Source organism: Pteronotus mesoamericanus, unplaced genomic scaffold (genome assembly GCF_021234165.1).
Source record: "Pteronotus mesoamericanus isolate MK-2021 breed Mesoamerican mustached bat unplaced genomic scaffold, CSHL_Meso_final contig_40, whole genome shotgun sequence".
Taxonomy (NCBI): domain Eukaryota; kingdom Metazoa; phylum Chordata; class Mammalia; order Chiroptera; family Mormoopidae; genus Pteronotus; species Pteronotus mesoamericanus.
The window spans coordinates 13,308,462-13,324,630 of NW_026555150.1; positions in this window are offsets into that span (position 1 = coordinate 13,308,462).

Consider the following 16,169-nt stretch of genomic DNA (forward strand, 5'->3'; position numbering starts at 1 on the left):
TTTTATCTATACCTCCACAGCTACAGGAGAAAGAGAAATGAGGAGAATTAGGAAAAATCCCCTAGGGAATGGAAGTTTTAAAAAAAATTGTAATAGGCAGTCAAGACTATTTCAGCATCTTTACATATGTTATCCCTCCCTCCTTTTTGGAGTTGTGTTAATCTATTGAATCCTCTGTGAAATCAGAAACAAATCAGACTAGGTAGAAAGTAATTTATACTGCCCAAGTCTGAGAGTTTAAGATAAACAAGTGCAATAACATGAACACGACCACATAGAAAAATACAAAGGAAAGAATTTATCAACTCACTGGATTAAGAGGCTATTGGAAGCCCTAATCAATAATTTCTAATGACAAGGATTTCTACATAATATGGTACCAAATTAACACTATTAAGTGTTATTACTATTACTGAATGTAATTTATTTGGTTCATACAACTTTTTTAAACATGTAGTCCATGGGGAAAACAATCACATAGTTTCTTGGTGCTCTTGATGCTGGGGAGCATTAAACTAGATGATATCTGCAGTCCTCCTAGCACAAAAATATGATGAATTTATGATTCTATGAATTTCCTTTTTTCATAATGGTGACAGTCTCATAGAAAGGCTAATTCCTTAATTCACAAGATTTCATAATGAAGACAGCATTGATTACTGCTGGGTTTTTGAAGTGAACTGCAGGACTAAGCATAGTGACAAATAGCTTCAAAGATGGCCCCCAAGGATCCCCATATTCTGATATTCACAACCTTGTGTGACCCTCTCTCCTTGAGAGTGGGCTGGACTTACTACATCTAACAAAAAGAACATAGCAGAAGAAATGGGATGTCCCTTCCAAAATTGTATTACCAAGAGACCATAGGTTCTATCTTGGGTATGTTCTATAGTTCTCACTCACTCTGAGAGAAACCAACTGTTATTCTGTGAGCTGTGCTATGGAAAGGCCCAAGTAGCAAAAAAAAAAAAAAAAAAAAAAAAAAAAGACGTCTCCATCCAAGAGCTAATGAGGATCTAAGGCCAGCCAACAACTGAATGGCTGAGCTTGAAAGTAAATCTTCCTCCAGTTAAGCCTCAGAGAAAATATAGCTATAGCCAAAAATTTAATCATAGCTTTGTCAAAGACCCCGAGTCAAAAACCACTCAGTTAAGTTATACCCACATTCTTTTCCTACAGAAACCCTGAAATAACGTTTTTTTGTTTTAAGCTAAGTATTAAAACAAATCCATATATGGAAATATATATAATATAAAATATTCATGAATTATAAATACATTTTCATATATATGAAACATTACACATATAAATATATACAACTTCATACTATATACAATATAATATAAAATATATATATGTCAACATGCATCCATTTGGAACAGTAACCAATACTAAGCACTGAGAAAAGCTTCCTGTAGCCATTTCCCCCTCCACTCAAAACACCCAAGGGTTCTTCAAAATTAATAAACTAATACGCAAGTTTTACATTACTAAGAAGCCATAATATATGCCAAAAGACAATATTCCTTATTTTGTGTTCATTTTCTACAATCATGTCAGAGCCATTAAGAGAAAAATCACACTTGACTATCAAATTAAAAGAGGATTAATCAATAATACTGATTTGAAGGTTATGTAGTCTAATAGACTCTGCAGTAACAATTTATCTTGGGGAACTAAATTTTAATTTTTGATCCAGTGTTAAATACAATCTTCCTATGATATTTTACATACATTAGGCTATGGATTAAGTAACCTATTCTCCAGTTTATGGCCAATGAGTTTTTTTAAAGTCTATTTACCCTGCAGCTAGAGCTAACTAGTGAACCAGAATGAAGGCCAGAATGGCAGCTGGAAAGGAAAGCCCTACCAAGATTTCATTTTCACATAAGGAAGGCAGAAGACTACCTCTGGTTGGCCAGGCGAGGAGTTTTGTTTCAATCAGCACCTTGGAGTACATTTGCCTCCAAATATTTTATCTCCTTATGAAGGACTAATTTGAATGACCCCCCGCCTGAATTTAACCTTCATTATCGCTTATGATTAGTCATTTTCTAAAATAGTACAGGAAAATTGTGTAGTGATTACACGATTGACTTTTCAGTCCAGGTAGAGCCCAGGCATTGAAAAGAGCTACATGACATTTCAGAAGCTTTAGTCATTGTGAATAAAGATTCCCCTTCCTACAGAGTTTAAGAAGAAAAACACCGAATTTAGGTAAAAAAAAAAAAAGCATAAGAATCAAAAACAAGTGAAATACTTGACTTACTGATACCACCACCACCATTTATGTAGTACTTATAGATTACAAAGTGCTTTTATAAGCCAGGAACTAAGAGCATCTACCCACTCTTCACTTCTCCCTGCCTACATTAACCTGACTTTATTCTTTGGCTGTCTTATCAAATATAATTTTACTATTCTACTGCATTCATCAATATGACTTTACTATTCCAGGTAAATTCTTGCTCATGAAGAAAAACATTGCAAATAACTCTGTTGTTCATTCCAGAATCATCTGGAAAAAAGATTAAAATGAACAGCAGATAGGATTAAATCAAAGTCCTTGTCTCAAAAACCTCCCCTTGTGTGTCCACTAATCCTAAATTATTGTATCATGACCTTTACCCAATCCTAAACAAGCTCTCATACTCAAAGATTCATCTTCAAATTCTCAAACTTCACAATTATCCCCCTTTTTCCTTTCTCTTCTGATGTTATTAAGACTCTGTCAAGGTAGTGTGCTTCCTTACCACAGTCAGGATAAACTCAACTCTGCCTTAGCAACAAGTAATTCTGGTGTTATTTTTGAGGACCCAGCATTCAACAATGCTTTTAAATTCTGCCCTCATAACAGTCCTTGTAAGAAGCTGGGGAAGATCTTATAATCTCCATTTTATACTTATGGGAAGTAAAGTTCAGAGAAGTTAAATAATCTGTGAAATCAGAGAACATGAGTAGTGGAACAATTAAAACAGATTAAGTTCAAAGAAAGAGTTCTTAGTATTAAATATGGGTTCTTAGAAGTTGGACTGTGCAGATATATATGAGTTCTTGAAGAACAGGAGGGAGAGATAAAAATAGAAAAGAAAATACACCCAGGTCTACATTACCTTTAAGGGAGTATTATATGAGTAAAGATATTTAAGTTGTTAAAGACCACAAAGAATGACCAGGATTCAAGGACCTAAGAATTGAAAAGAGATGAGAACTCAATAGTCAGAATGGGATGACTCCCACCCCCAATCACTGAAGGAGCCAAGAGACAGGAATAATTAAGAAGCACCAACTCTGAAGTAATAGCAAGTAGGAAACTATCTCTTGAGGATTAACATGAAAATATCTAGATGGATGAAAAGTCTAGTAATGTCAGCGTAAAATACTAACAAACTTACTGGATGATTTTCTAGTGGTGGCTACTTTAAATGAGTTGGCATTGGGCGCATTGCAGAGATATTTATTCAATTAGGAAAGGCACATCAAAGATGAATTTGTTTTATTTCAAGTAATAGTGGTCCATGCACTTTATTTGTGGAAAAAGCCTTATCATCCCAATTGATTTGAAATATCAACTTAATCATATATTACATTGTTCGACAGATATATACACCTGTTTCTAGAATGCTCGTTTTATTTGATTGATCTACTTGATTATTTCTGTACTGGTGTCATGTTGATTTAATTGCTAAGACTTTATAATGGACTTAATTTTTTTAATATTTTATAATGGATTTTGACATTTAAAAATAAATAAAATCAATCTGCATTTTTGAAAAAAGAAAGAAAGAAGGAACTCCTACCTTTTACAACAACATGGATGGAATTGGAGAATATTATGCTATGTGAAATAAGCCAGTCGGTGAAACACAAATACCATATGATCTCACCTATAAGTGGACTCTATTCAACAAAATAAACTAACGAACAAAATAAACCACAGGCATGGAAACATGGAGCAGGCTGAAAGTGACCAGAGGGGATGGGGAAGGAGGACAATGGTGGAAAGAAGAAGAAGGGACTAAACAAAGAACATGTATGAATGACCCATGGACATGGATAACAGAGTGGGAATTGACTGTGGGAGAGGGGGGCAGGGTGGGATGGGTGGAGGAGGGCAAAGGGGGAAAAATTGAGACAACTCTGACAGAATAAACATGATTTAAAAAAATAAAATAAAATAAATTTAAAAAAGATGAAACATGGTCAAGTGTAGCCAATCAAGACAAAGACAAAGAAAGTCAAAGCTCAGAGTAGATGTTAGAGAGCCTGATGGCATTAATGGAAAAGAGACAGGATTTAGTTGAAGAATGGACGCTTTTTGACAGAAACAAAATATATCAGTTTCAGAAGTATCAGTACACGCCAACCCAATAAACAAGAATATACTGAGAAAACAAAAGTCTGGGACAGAAAAAGAGAAGTTAGAGGAAAAAGGCACTGAAACACAGCACATAGAACTAGTCCTAAATAATAAAGAAAAAGAAACTGACCAATGTAAAAAGTTAAAACTTAGATACTTAGCTGAGCCCTCCTGAAAAATCAATGAGTGGACACAAGAGGAAAATGAAATATTACTAGCAGCAACCCGGACTACAGATTAAAGCAGAGCAGAAATATATGGCATATGAAAAAGTAGAGGGAAAACAATGTCTCAAGGAATATATTCAAACGACCTCATCCTCAAACAGCAGCTCATGTACAAAAGTCTGTCCCAGATAACTCTCTAAACAAATGAGAAGTTGAGAGGCCACTCATCCCTACAGCCATTTTTCACAGGCTCAAGAAAAATATGCAAGAGGCAGGGGCAACAAAGCCTATAACCCTGCAGAAATACAGAATTCATAGGGAAAATGATAATGAAAGGTCTCTATCACTAATTTCTCATCTTTACAAAGGGCAGTGCTTTCTCATATACACAAAACAGGCACTAGTACCTGCTTCTTCCTTACCCTGAGGATCCTTAAATCTCTACAATTTTAGATGCTCTTCCCAATGTACCGATTCTTTGAATACACAATCCAGTCTCACTTCAAACTACTATTTTCCCACTAAGTTCAAGGTGCTTGGAAATAAATAAATTAAGTATATAAACTGATTCTAAGAATTGAAAGATTGTTAGATGATGGTCTCCTTACAAATGGGTCAATTGTGAATTGCCTGTCGAGTTCATCCCAGATCACCCACTTCCCTTTCAACTCCTTGCTTTCTCTTTTTAAAATTTTTATTGAATTTATTGGAAAGACATTGGTTAATAAAATTGTATAGGTTTCAGGTGTACAATTCTATAATACATCATCTGTACATTGTATTGTATGTTCACCATCCCATGTCAAGTCTCCTTTCATCACCATTTATTCCTGCTTTACCTTCTACTTCCCCCTACCTCCTTATCCTCTTTCCCTCTGGTCATCACAATGCTGTTGTCTTTGTCTATGAGTTTTGTTTTTGGTTTTGGGGGGCTTTTTTTCTGGTTAATCTCCTTGTTCCTTTCCATACTGCTTAATTTGGCCTGTCTCCTGGCATTTTGTGGACTCATTAAGGGTGTTTATAAGCCTAAGACTTTGATCCATCATTTTTCCAGGTTGAGAAACTATCACTAAAAAATTAGTATTTAAAACACCTACAGTGGAGCTCAAATGTCCTTGTGCATTTGGGTAAGTACATTAACTTTTCAGGAGTAACAATAATCATTCTCAGGCTCTAGATGTTATACAGATGATGATGAATACTAATGAATACTACCTACCTTCCTTCCTTGTGTATCAAGAGGAATCAGTCTTTCTGTCAGTTTAATAACAGACCAAGAAAGACGACAGTATTAAGAGCATTGGAACTACTAGTTCCTTGCCCAAGTGTTTAAAAAATAAACCATAGGTGAAATGCATTCTTAAATGAAGTACTTAAAGAAATTGATGCATTTCGAACTGAGATTGCCTTCAAGGATACTAAAATTTAAAGTTTCATCTACACTAATGTATTTACCCACTGAAAATCATCTTTAGCTATTACTCATTATTAGTTGAAGCAAATCCCAAGGCAGAAGGTAGGAAGACACATGAAAGTTTTAAAAATCCAAGTGAAAACAGTACTATACATTTCTTTTGAATGCCTGTATTTACAGAATTTCATAGTTTTGTCTCTTGATTTCATATATATACTCTCTTTCTATATTTCCTGGATACATCTCATGCTATGGTAATAAAGTGTCCAGATCTGTTTCATCCCTTAGATTATGTGTCCACTTTGGGAGATATTGAAGCACAGGGTGGAGTAGGAAAGGGAAAGGGGAAAGAGACACTCCCTTGAACGCCCAATGTCCATGTCACCCACTTTTCATGCCAAAAACCTTGTCCTTCTAACTGTCTGCTTTATCCTCTTCCTCAGGAGCAGCTTTACACAGGACTGCTATTCTTACCTCTTTCCCCAACTGTAGGCTGTAGGCCTCTGAAAGGAAGAGAACATTTCCCATTTGGCATTCCCTCTGTCCTGGTCCCCTTGCTAAGGATTTATCCTTTTAATTTCTCCTCCCCTTAAAAAGGCAACCAAAGTGGCCAAAGAACACCATCTTAAATTTTTTAGTGCTCTCATGTTTTTCTGAGCAGTTTTTAGCACCAGTTATTTCTACAATTGCAAAAATCACTGGTGTCACATCTGGATAAACATAGTAGGCAGAAAATGGGAAGATAATGGTAGGTTGGGGGAACTACTATTTTATGAGTAAATATCATAGAATTATTTTATTTTTTAAATGTCATACTTGTATAAGTTTGATATAAATAAGAACAAAGCAAGAGCATGACAATTTACATCCCTACATGAATAAGCTTTCCTAGTCAAACACTGTGAATGAGAAAGTATGTGTCTCTCCAATTTGAAAATGCACTATAACAGTTTGGTGATTGCCAGAGGGAAATGGGGGTGGGGAAGGCAGGAGAGGGTAATGAGAATTAAATGGTGATGGAAGGAGACTTGACTTTGTGTGATGAACACACAATAAAATATACAGATGATGTATTATGGAATCATTTACCTGAAACCTGTATAGTTTTATTAACCCCAATAAATTCAATAAAAAATTTAAAAAGAAATAAGAACAAAACACAAACTTTTATTTCCTGACTTGTTTGTGTACCTGGTGAGCAGCTAGATAACCGTTACTCTAAAGAGTCCTGCACAGACAGACTGCAGGGAATGCATGTCAGCTCCAGAGTTTGACAGTCAGTGACCAAGGAACAGTTTTTTCTGGAATATTTTTGACTCATTACAATGTCATCAAAGACATAAATTCCACAAATGCCTACATATGCTGAGTAGAATTTATCACGAAATAATACAGTAGGGTCAAAGTACTGTTTAAAGAACCCCTCAATTTAACAAAATATTATACCTCTTAATTTTACTAAGATATATCAAAACACAATAGCAGAAATGGGGAAAAAAGCTTTTCAGGATAAGGGTATTATTAATGCCATTAAGATGCAGTTCCCATCAAGATGGCAGTGTAAAAGGTGAAAGATTTATATAATCTGAGGAGACAACTGTTTTTAACAATATAAATAAATAAATATTTTTTAAAAAGATGGCAGCGAAGGTAAATGCAGTACTTTGGAATATACCATACAATGTCAAAATTACAAGTAAATTACAGAAAAACCATCATTCGGAGTGTCTGAAATCTAGCGGAACAGAATTCTTAAAACTAAGGATATAAACAAGAAGCCATTTTGAGACTGGTAGGAGGGCCAGAGACAGGGAACAAGCTGCACCCATACTCCAGTGTGGTGATTAAAAATTGGGAGGGTCATTTTGGATGTAGAAGTCCCCCCTAAAAATTGAGGGGTCCCAGTCCCACTCCAGAACCCCCAACCCAGAGTTTCAGTGCCAGGAAAAGAAGTATCCATAACTTCCGGCTGTAAAAACCAGTGGGGATTGTGGTTGAGGGAGCTAGAGCGTGGCTGAAGTCCCAGGCAGTTCCTCTTAAAAGGGCCAGCACAGGGTCTTACTCGCTCTGAGCTCCAGCACTGGGGCAGCAGCTGGAAAGGCATCAGGGACTTAAGAGGAGGAACCGAACTGTCTGGCTTCAGGGCAAGGGCTGTAAGGGAAGCTTTCTCCTAGACAGAAGTGCTGACAGAGGTTGTTGTTCTTTGCTGAGCCCTTCTCCCACAGAGCTCACAGGTGGGTGCCATATCTGAGTCTCCATCAACCTGGTAAGGCTACTTGCCTTGTCCTAGTGATTCCCTGAGAACTTGCCCCACCCAACTTGCTGGCTCACCCAAGCCGTTTCCAGTGGCTTTTCCATACAAACAGCCTCTCTTTACTGACTTTCCTAAAGTCTCTCACAGAAGCGGCATCTGGTCTCTGTATACTTCTATTTATTGCTAAGAGGCTCCAGGCCTGGTGCTAATGGCAGCCAGCCCCAGTTTGCAGCTTGGCCTCTCCAAGGTGCCTCCCAGCCCAGTACAAGTACCACCTATCTGCATATCACTCTGTAGCTCAAGACAGGTGGCCCAGGCAGGGCACAAGTGGTGGCTAACCTTGGCCTGTAACTCCCGGGAGGCCCCATAGCCAGTATACTGATGAACAGCTTCAGATCATGGCAGATTACAACCCAATCACCTCCATGAATGCCACTCATGAGGCAGACTCAGTGGGCACCAAAGCCCCACTGAAGCAAGTGCTGTTTTGTGGGGTCAGCCCCTGCATAGCAGCTCCTCCACTCCAGTTGCAGCTTATTTTCAGAGTCAGTCAACCTGGGGAGGTTAATCCTTCTCAGTGAGGTGCCAACACCAATCAAGGTTCAGCTACAAAAAGACGGTGTAGCTCTGGCTGGTGTGGCTAAGTAGATTGTGTGCTGGCCTGCAAACCAAAGGATCACTGGTTTGATTTCCAGTCAGGGTACATGCATGGGTTGCAGGCCAGGTCCCCAGTAGGGAGTGCCTGAGAGGCAACCACACTATGATGTTTATCTCCCTCTCTTCCTTCTCCTCTCTCTAAAAATAAATAAATAAAATCTTTTCTAAAAAGACAGTGTATACAGCCCACAAGGGGGGTGCACCTGAAGCGCCCAGCTTGGGTGACCAAGAGGAAGCTGTACTGTTGAGCCCTACAGGATGCCTACTACATAAGGCCATGCTACCAAGGCAGGGAGTCATAGCAGCTCTACCTAATACATAGAAACAAACACAGGGAGGCTGCCAAAATGAGGAAACAACAAATGACTGAAAAGAACAGAACAAAACTCCAGAGAAAGAACTAAACAAAGCGGGGATACACAATTTACCAGATGCAGAGTTCAAAACACTGGCTATAAGGATGCTAAAGGAACTTAGAACTTCAACAACATAAAAAAAAACCATGAAAACCATAAATAATACCCAACCAGAAATGAAGAATACACTAAAGGGGGGAAAAAGACTTAATTACAGGGAAACAACAGTACAGTAGATAAAGTAGGAATCAAATCAGCAATTTGGAATATAAGGAATTCATCACCACCAGTATTACAAGAAATGTTAAAGGGTCTTCTTTATGAAGAAGAAGATAAAGAAGAAGAATAAGGTGGAATAAGAGAAGGAAAAAATGTGAATAATAAAAAGGCAATAAATACATATCTATCAACAATTACTTTAAATGCAAATAGGTTAAATGCTCCAATCAAAAGACATACATTGACTGAATGGATAACAAAACAAGATCCTTACATATGCTGTCTACCAGAGATTGAAAGACACACAGAAACTCAAAGTAAATGGATGGAAAAAGATATCTCATGAAAATGGAAACAAAACAAAACATCTTGTGTAGCAATACTTACATCAGACAAATAGTCTTTAAAACAAAGGCTATAAGAAGAGACAAAGAAGGACTCAGGAATCCAATTCTGGGTATATTTCCAAAGAAACCCAAAACACTATATCAAAAACACATATAGATCCCTATGTTTATTGCAGCATTATTTACAATAGCCAAGATATGGAAGCAACCTAAGTCCATCAATAGGTGAATGGATAAAGAAAATGTGGTACATACACAGGGTCCAGCAGAAGTAAGGCCTGATTGAGTGTGGTTGGTAGGGTATTAATATGGATGTAACAATTTATAGTTTTAATTTTAACACTTCACACTTCACCTAAAATGTTATATGGTATGCTTGAGTGTGATATTGTTATGTTACAGAATTATATGCTTATGATTTTGTAATAAAAAATTCTGTAATAAAAAGGGGGCATTATTTGTGCTGAATCATGTATACAATGGAATATGATTCAGGTATAAAAAAGAATAAGATTTTGCCATCTGCAACAACATGGATGGGACCAGACGGTATTATGACGAGTGAAATAAGTCAGATAAAGACAAGTGCCAGATGATTTTACTTTTATGCGGAATCTAAAAATTAAACAAGTGAACTAAAACAGACTCATAGGTACAGGAACCATTTTGACAGTTGCTGGGAACAGATGGGAAGGAGGTTGTGGGGATGGGTGAAGAGGTGAAGGGATTTAGAAGTACAAATTGATAATTACAGAATATTTACAGGGATGTAAAGTACAGCAGAGGGAATATAGTCAATAACATTTAATAAATATATATGATGTTAGATTGGTACTAGATTTATTGGGGGAAAACTTTGTAAGTTATATAAATATCTAATCACAGGGTTGTATACACCTGAAACTAATATAAAACTGTATCCACTAAGTCATCTAAGTTATCTTCCATTCTGGAGAAAAGATACATATATATTATTTATTTATTTATTTATTTATTTATTTATTTATATAAAATAAATCCAGCCGAACCACGACAAGCAACATTTGGAAATTAGACAAAATTGATTCCTAGACTCAAGCAAAAGTTCAAGGTGAGTGGGAGGGGATGAGGAGCAGACTCAGATGGAAAAGAAATCACTGATAGCTGCTCTGGAATACCAATAAATGACATTTTTGTGAAAGCATTTTTTTATGAAATTTCATAAACACTGTCCCGTGTTCCCTCGGTATTTCCAATCTAACTGTATGTGCAAATAGAGGACGGGTTTACAGAATAGCCAAAAATGAGATTTGTTGACAACAGGTAGCTTTTTTTTTTAACCTAATAGAGGAATCAAAATTTCCACTGGGTTGAAGTAACCAAATGAATGTACACTTACACTAACTAGGTATGTGTGGGTGACTCTGTTTTGGTTAAAAGTCCAAGGGAACAAATGGGTTTTGAAGTTTCCTTATGGCTGGCTGCCAGCCTTGGTTTTTACTGATAACGACCAGTTCTGATGCATAGATGCACAGATATTTAAATTAAACAAGTGCCTCTCACAGCCAGAGTTTCTAACTGGATCTAATTAACACTCAATGCATGCTGTGAAAATTTTCACATGCAGCCATTTTGTTTGTTTTGTGACTCAAAGCCACTGATTATTAAAAATACTTGTCTTCTGCGACTCTCATATGCTCACCTCCACAAGGATCCTGAGAGGAGCAGAAACTTATCAGCCCAGATGGAAACAGTGAAACTGAATCTGTTGGGAAGAGATCAAATTTAGAGACGTTATTCTCTGAGCAGCAGGCTACATATGTCCCATTGTGTACTATGAACAATCCTTCTCTCTCTACTCTCTTCCAATCATGCTTCTAGCTGGCATCTCTTACCCTACTTCCTCTAGTAAAGTCTTTCCCCAGGCATTAATCACTGTGTCATCAGCTAAAGAAAGACCCAAGTAAGGAGAACAGTGTCCCCACTTTTGACTCTGGAAGAGCTCCAGCAGAAGCTAACAGGTCTGCTTTTTGGGGACCTAGCACTCAGGGCTATACACAATCCTTATGCAGTATTCTACTAGAGTGACCCGGAGATTTTGTCTGAGTCACAGTGTGGCAACATCATCAGCACCTCCTAGGCCTTGGACAGAACTTTTTAAATTGTCTATCTACACACAGAGACACATAGCGATAACTCTTGTCCCTTTTTCCACGTGACCTTGACCTGAGATCCTTCACTAGGAGGCAGTTTATTTCTAGAACAAATTTCAGACACTGGAACTGCAAATATGAACAGGACAGAGAAAGCTTCCCCATCTTGTGTTTCTATTCCCATGAGCCAGATTCATAAGCAGTCTGCATCCAAGCCACGCAAATGAACTGCAACACCTCCTGTAAGGACTGTGATCTCCTCACCATTCCGACACTTGCTGCAGTTTTTTAAATGCTACACTGTAAAATGCTTCTTAGAACATTAAGATTAACAAAAATTAGAATACTTAAAATCACTGAATAATTATGCCTTTCCTAAGTATATACATAATATTTGAGTTTGGAAACAAAATGGAGTCAAATGTCAGAATGGGAAGCACAGATTTACTTACTAAAAGCCAGTAATAAGACTCTTCATCAAAACTAACATGGATATTTTCATAGAAAGAATAGTTGGAAAACATCACAATGTTGGTAGTTGCCATGGCTTTGTAACTGTAGTGTCAACGTTTTAAAAATTCATTCAGTGCGTCTTGGCTGATGTGGCTCAGTGGTTTGGGTGCTGCCCTGCAAACCAAAGGGTCACTGGTTCGATTCCCAGTCAGAGCACATGACTGAGTTGCAGGCCAGGTCCCCAGTACAGGGCGTGCAAGAGGCGACCACATAGTGATGTTTCTCTCCCTCTCTTCCCTGTCCCCTCCCCTCTTTAAAAGTAAATAAATAAAATTGTAAAAAAAAAATTTTTAAAAATCAATGGAGCAGAATAGAGAGCCCAGAAATATACCCACACCTTTATGGTCAATTAATATTTGACAAAGGAGGCAAGAACATACAATGGAATAAAGACACTCTATTCAATAAATGGCGTTGGGAAAATGGACAGATAAATGCAAAAAAAATGAAACTATACCACCTTCTTACACCACATACAAATATAAACTCAGAATGGATTAAAGACTTAAATGTAAGGCTCAAACCCATAAAATACCTGGAAGAAAAAACAGGCAGCAAATCTTGGATATTTCTTTTAGTAATATTTGTCTAATACATTTGGTCATCAAGGATAACAAATGGGACTACATCAAACTAAAAAGTTTTTGCATAGCAAAGGATATCATCAATGAAATGAAAAGACAGCCCACTGAATGAGAGAACATATTCACCAATGATATATATGATAAGGGGTTAAAATACAAAATTTATATATAATTCATACAACTCAACACCAAAAACAAGCAATCCAATTAAAATATGGGCAAAGATCAGAATAGACACTTCTCCAAAGAGGACATAGAGATGGCCAATAGACATGTGAAAAGATGTTGTCACTAATCATCAGAGAGATGTAAATTAATACACAATGAGATACCTCACAGCTGACAGAATGGCTACCTTAATAAATCAACAAACAAGTGCTGGAGAAGATGTGGAGAGAGGGGAACCCTTGTGCAGTGTTGTTAGGAATGTAGATTGATGCAGCCACTGTGGAAAGCAGTGTGGAAGGTCCTCAAAATATTAAAAATGAAACTGCCTTATGACCCAGCCATTCCACTTCTGGGTATATATAAACAAAGAAACCTCAAAAAACTAATTTGAAAGGATATATGCACCCCTATTTTCACTGCAGCATTATTTACAATAGCCAAGTGCCCATCAGTAGACAAGTGGATAAAAGTGGTGGGATGGAAATATATATATATATATATATATATATATATATATATAGAATATTACTTGGCCATAAAAAAGAAAAATCAAAATCTTAGCATTTGTGACATGTAGAATTTAGCATCGTGGATGAATCTAAAATGTATTGTGCTAAATGAAATAGTCAGTTTGCAAAAAACAAATACCATATAATTTCCTTTATATGTGGAATTTAAAGTACAATAAATGAACAAACAAAACAAAAACAGACTCGTGGATACAGAGAACAGACTGATGGCTGCCAGAAGAGAGTGGTAGAGTACTGGCTGGAAAAGGTGATGGGATTGAAAAGTACACATTGGTCATTACAAAACAGTCATGCAGATATAAAGTACTGCATAGGGAATATAGTCAATAATACTGCAATAACTATGTATGGTTCCAGGTGGGTACTGGAAATAACCAGGGGGAACACTTTTTAAAGTATATAATTGTCTAACCATTATGCTGTACATCTGAAACTGATACAAAATAATATTGAATGTAAACTGTAGATGAAAAATAATAATAAAAAGAGAAATAAATTTTGACCACTTATTGTGTAACTTGCCGGAAAACTGACAGATAGCAAAGGTACAATCAAGTTTAGACACAGGACCTCTGCATCAGATAGCAATCTGGGGAAAATAGCACCGAATATGAGGAATGCTTACCAATTAAGCCTTGTGGTTTGGCCACTGTATTGACAGGGAAAATGACCTGGAAAGGAACAAGGGAAAGTATTTAATATACAGGAGCATTAAGTGTAACCCATCCAACATTAGCATTTTTTGGCATAATCAACTCACTCAAATCCATTCATCCCACTGTACTTCTTTTGTATAATAAGACAGGAAACACAAGGGTCAGTGAGCCTTAGCATGCAAATCTCAAATCCTGCCCCCAGCTTCCAATACCTGAATTCATTGAAAAATTTCAACAGTGGCACAGAGTGTTGAAATAATGTTAGAAGCCAGCTGAGCTGCCAGACTATTGCCTTAGAGTGAAAATGAGCTGAGTGTCTCACTCAGACTGGAGGCTTACTATGTATTAAACATGGTTTGTGGCCCAGCAATGTCTTCAACAGAAAGAAATGGCCAAAAATATATGAAAATATAAAGATTTGGAGGAGTATTGATCTATTATTACTCTAATTTCTGGCCTATGCCTTAAGGACCTTTATAAAAAGTGCTACAGGGAGGGTAGGCTGACAGACTACAGTTCCCTGATCCCTACTTGGTGCATGAGTCTCATGTCTCCCCCTTTTCCATAAATAGAGCTGGGCTTTATAATTATATTCTGATCCACATTCTCATACCTGTTGAAACAAAGCCTGAGCAGCACCCCATACTCCTTAGGCTCCCATAGTTTACCTTCTTCAGTCTAGTCCAGTCTATCCATCTGTTGTCTGCCACTAGCTTTTCAAAAAGAATAAAAAGGAAAATCAGAACTATGGTGTTAAAAAGTCAAAGTGAGGTTCTTTTGAAACCAGGACAGTCTAATTATGTCAATGTGTCTGTAACCGTGGCACGGACAGTGTACAGAGGAACACAAATACATATGGGAAAAGATGATCCTGCTTAACTAAAGAAAACAGGTTGTAAAAACAAGGTTTTACCATGGAGCTAGTCAGCAGTGTCCAGGACGTGACCCTGCCACTGCTGGTAGTCCCTGTCTCTTAGAGACCCAGGAAAAGGGTTTCTTTTTGAAAAAAAAAGATTTTATTTATTTATTTTTAGAGAGGGGGGAAGGGAGGGAAAAAGAGAGGGAGAGAAACATTGATGTGTGGCTGCCTCTCACATGCCCCACACTGGGAACCTGGCCTGCAACCCAGACGTGTGCCCTGACTGGGAATCAAACTGGTGACCTTTTCATTCACAGGCAGGTACTCAATGCGCTGAGCCACACCAGGCAGGGTGGGAATGGGTTTCAACACCACCTTTAATGACGGCACCAGGGGATAAGACATGGGCACTGTCCTCTGTTCAAACCCCCTCACTTTGCACTACACAGAGATGCATTTATTTATCTGGCTAGTTTTGACTACTAGTTCTGGTCCCATTTTCTTCACATTACAGGCCCACAGACTTTCTTATCTCAGGTCTTGAAGAAGGTGGTGATTATACAAATCTGCAAGTTGGCTTGCCCTGCATGAAAAACTTAGCACCCCTCCAGGAAAGTTACGCTCATTTAGTGGGTGGCTAGGACAAACACCCTCTTTCTCTTATCCAGAAGAACTTCTAAAACTGGTGGGGGGGATCTAGGGTACACAATCATGCAGAGTGAAAGATAATGTATGACAGCAACTAATCTTGGGGTTACAAAATAAGACAAGCTACTGCTTCAGAGGTTTGACTGTTTCTTCAAAATGAACCATAGTTTATTCTGTTTAAATCAAACATCATAGGGGAATTATGAAATAATAGGCTGAAAGGCAATTCCCTCAGCTACTATAAGAGGGAGTCTCAAACAAATCAGTTTATCCTATATCAATACCATAGCTAAAGACTCAGGCAG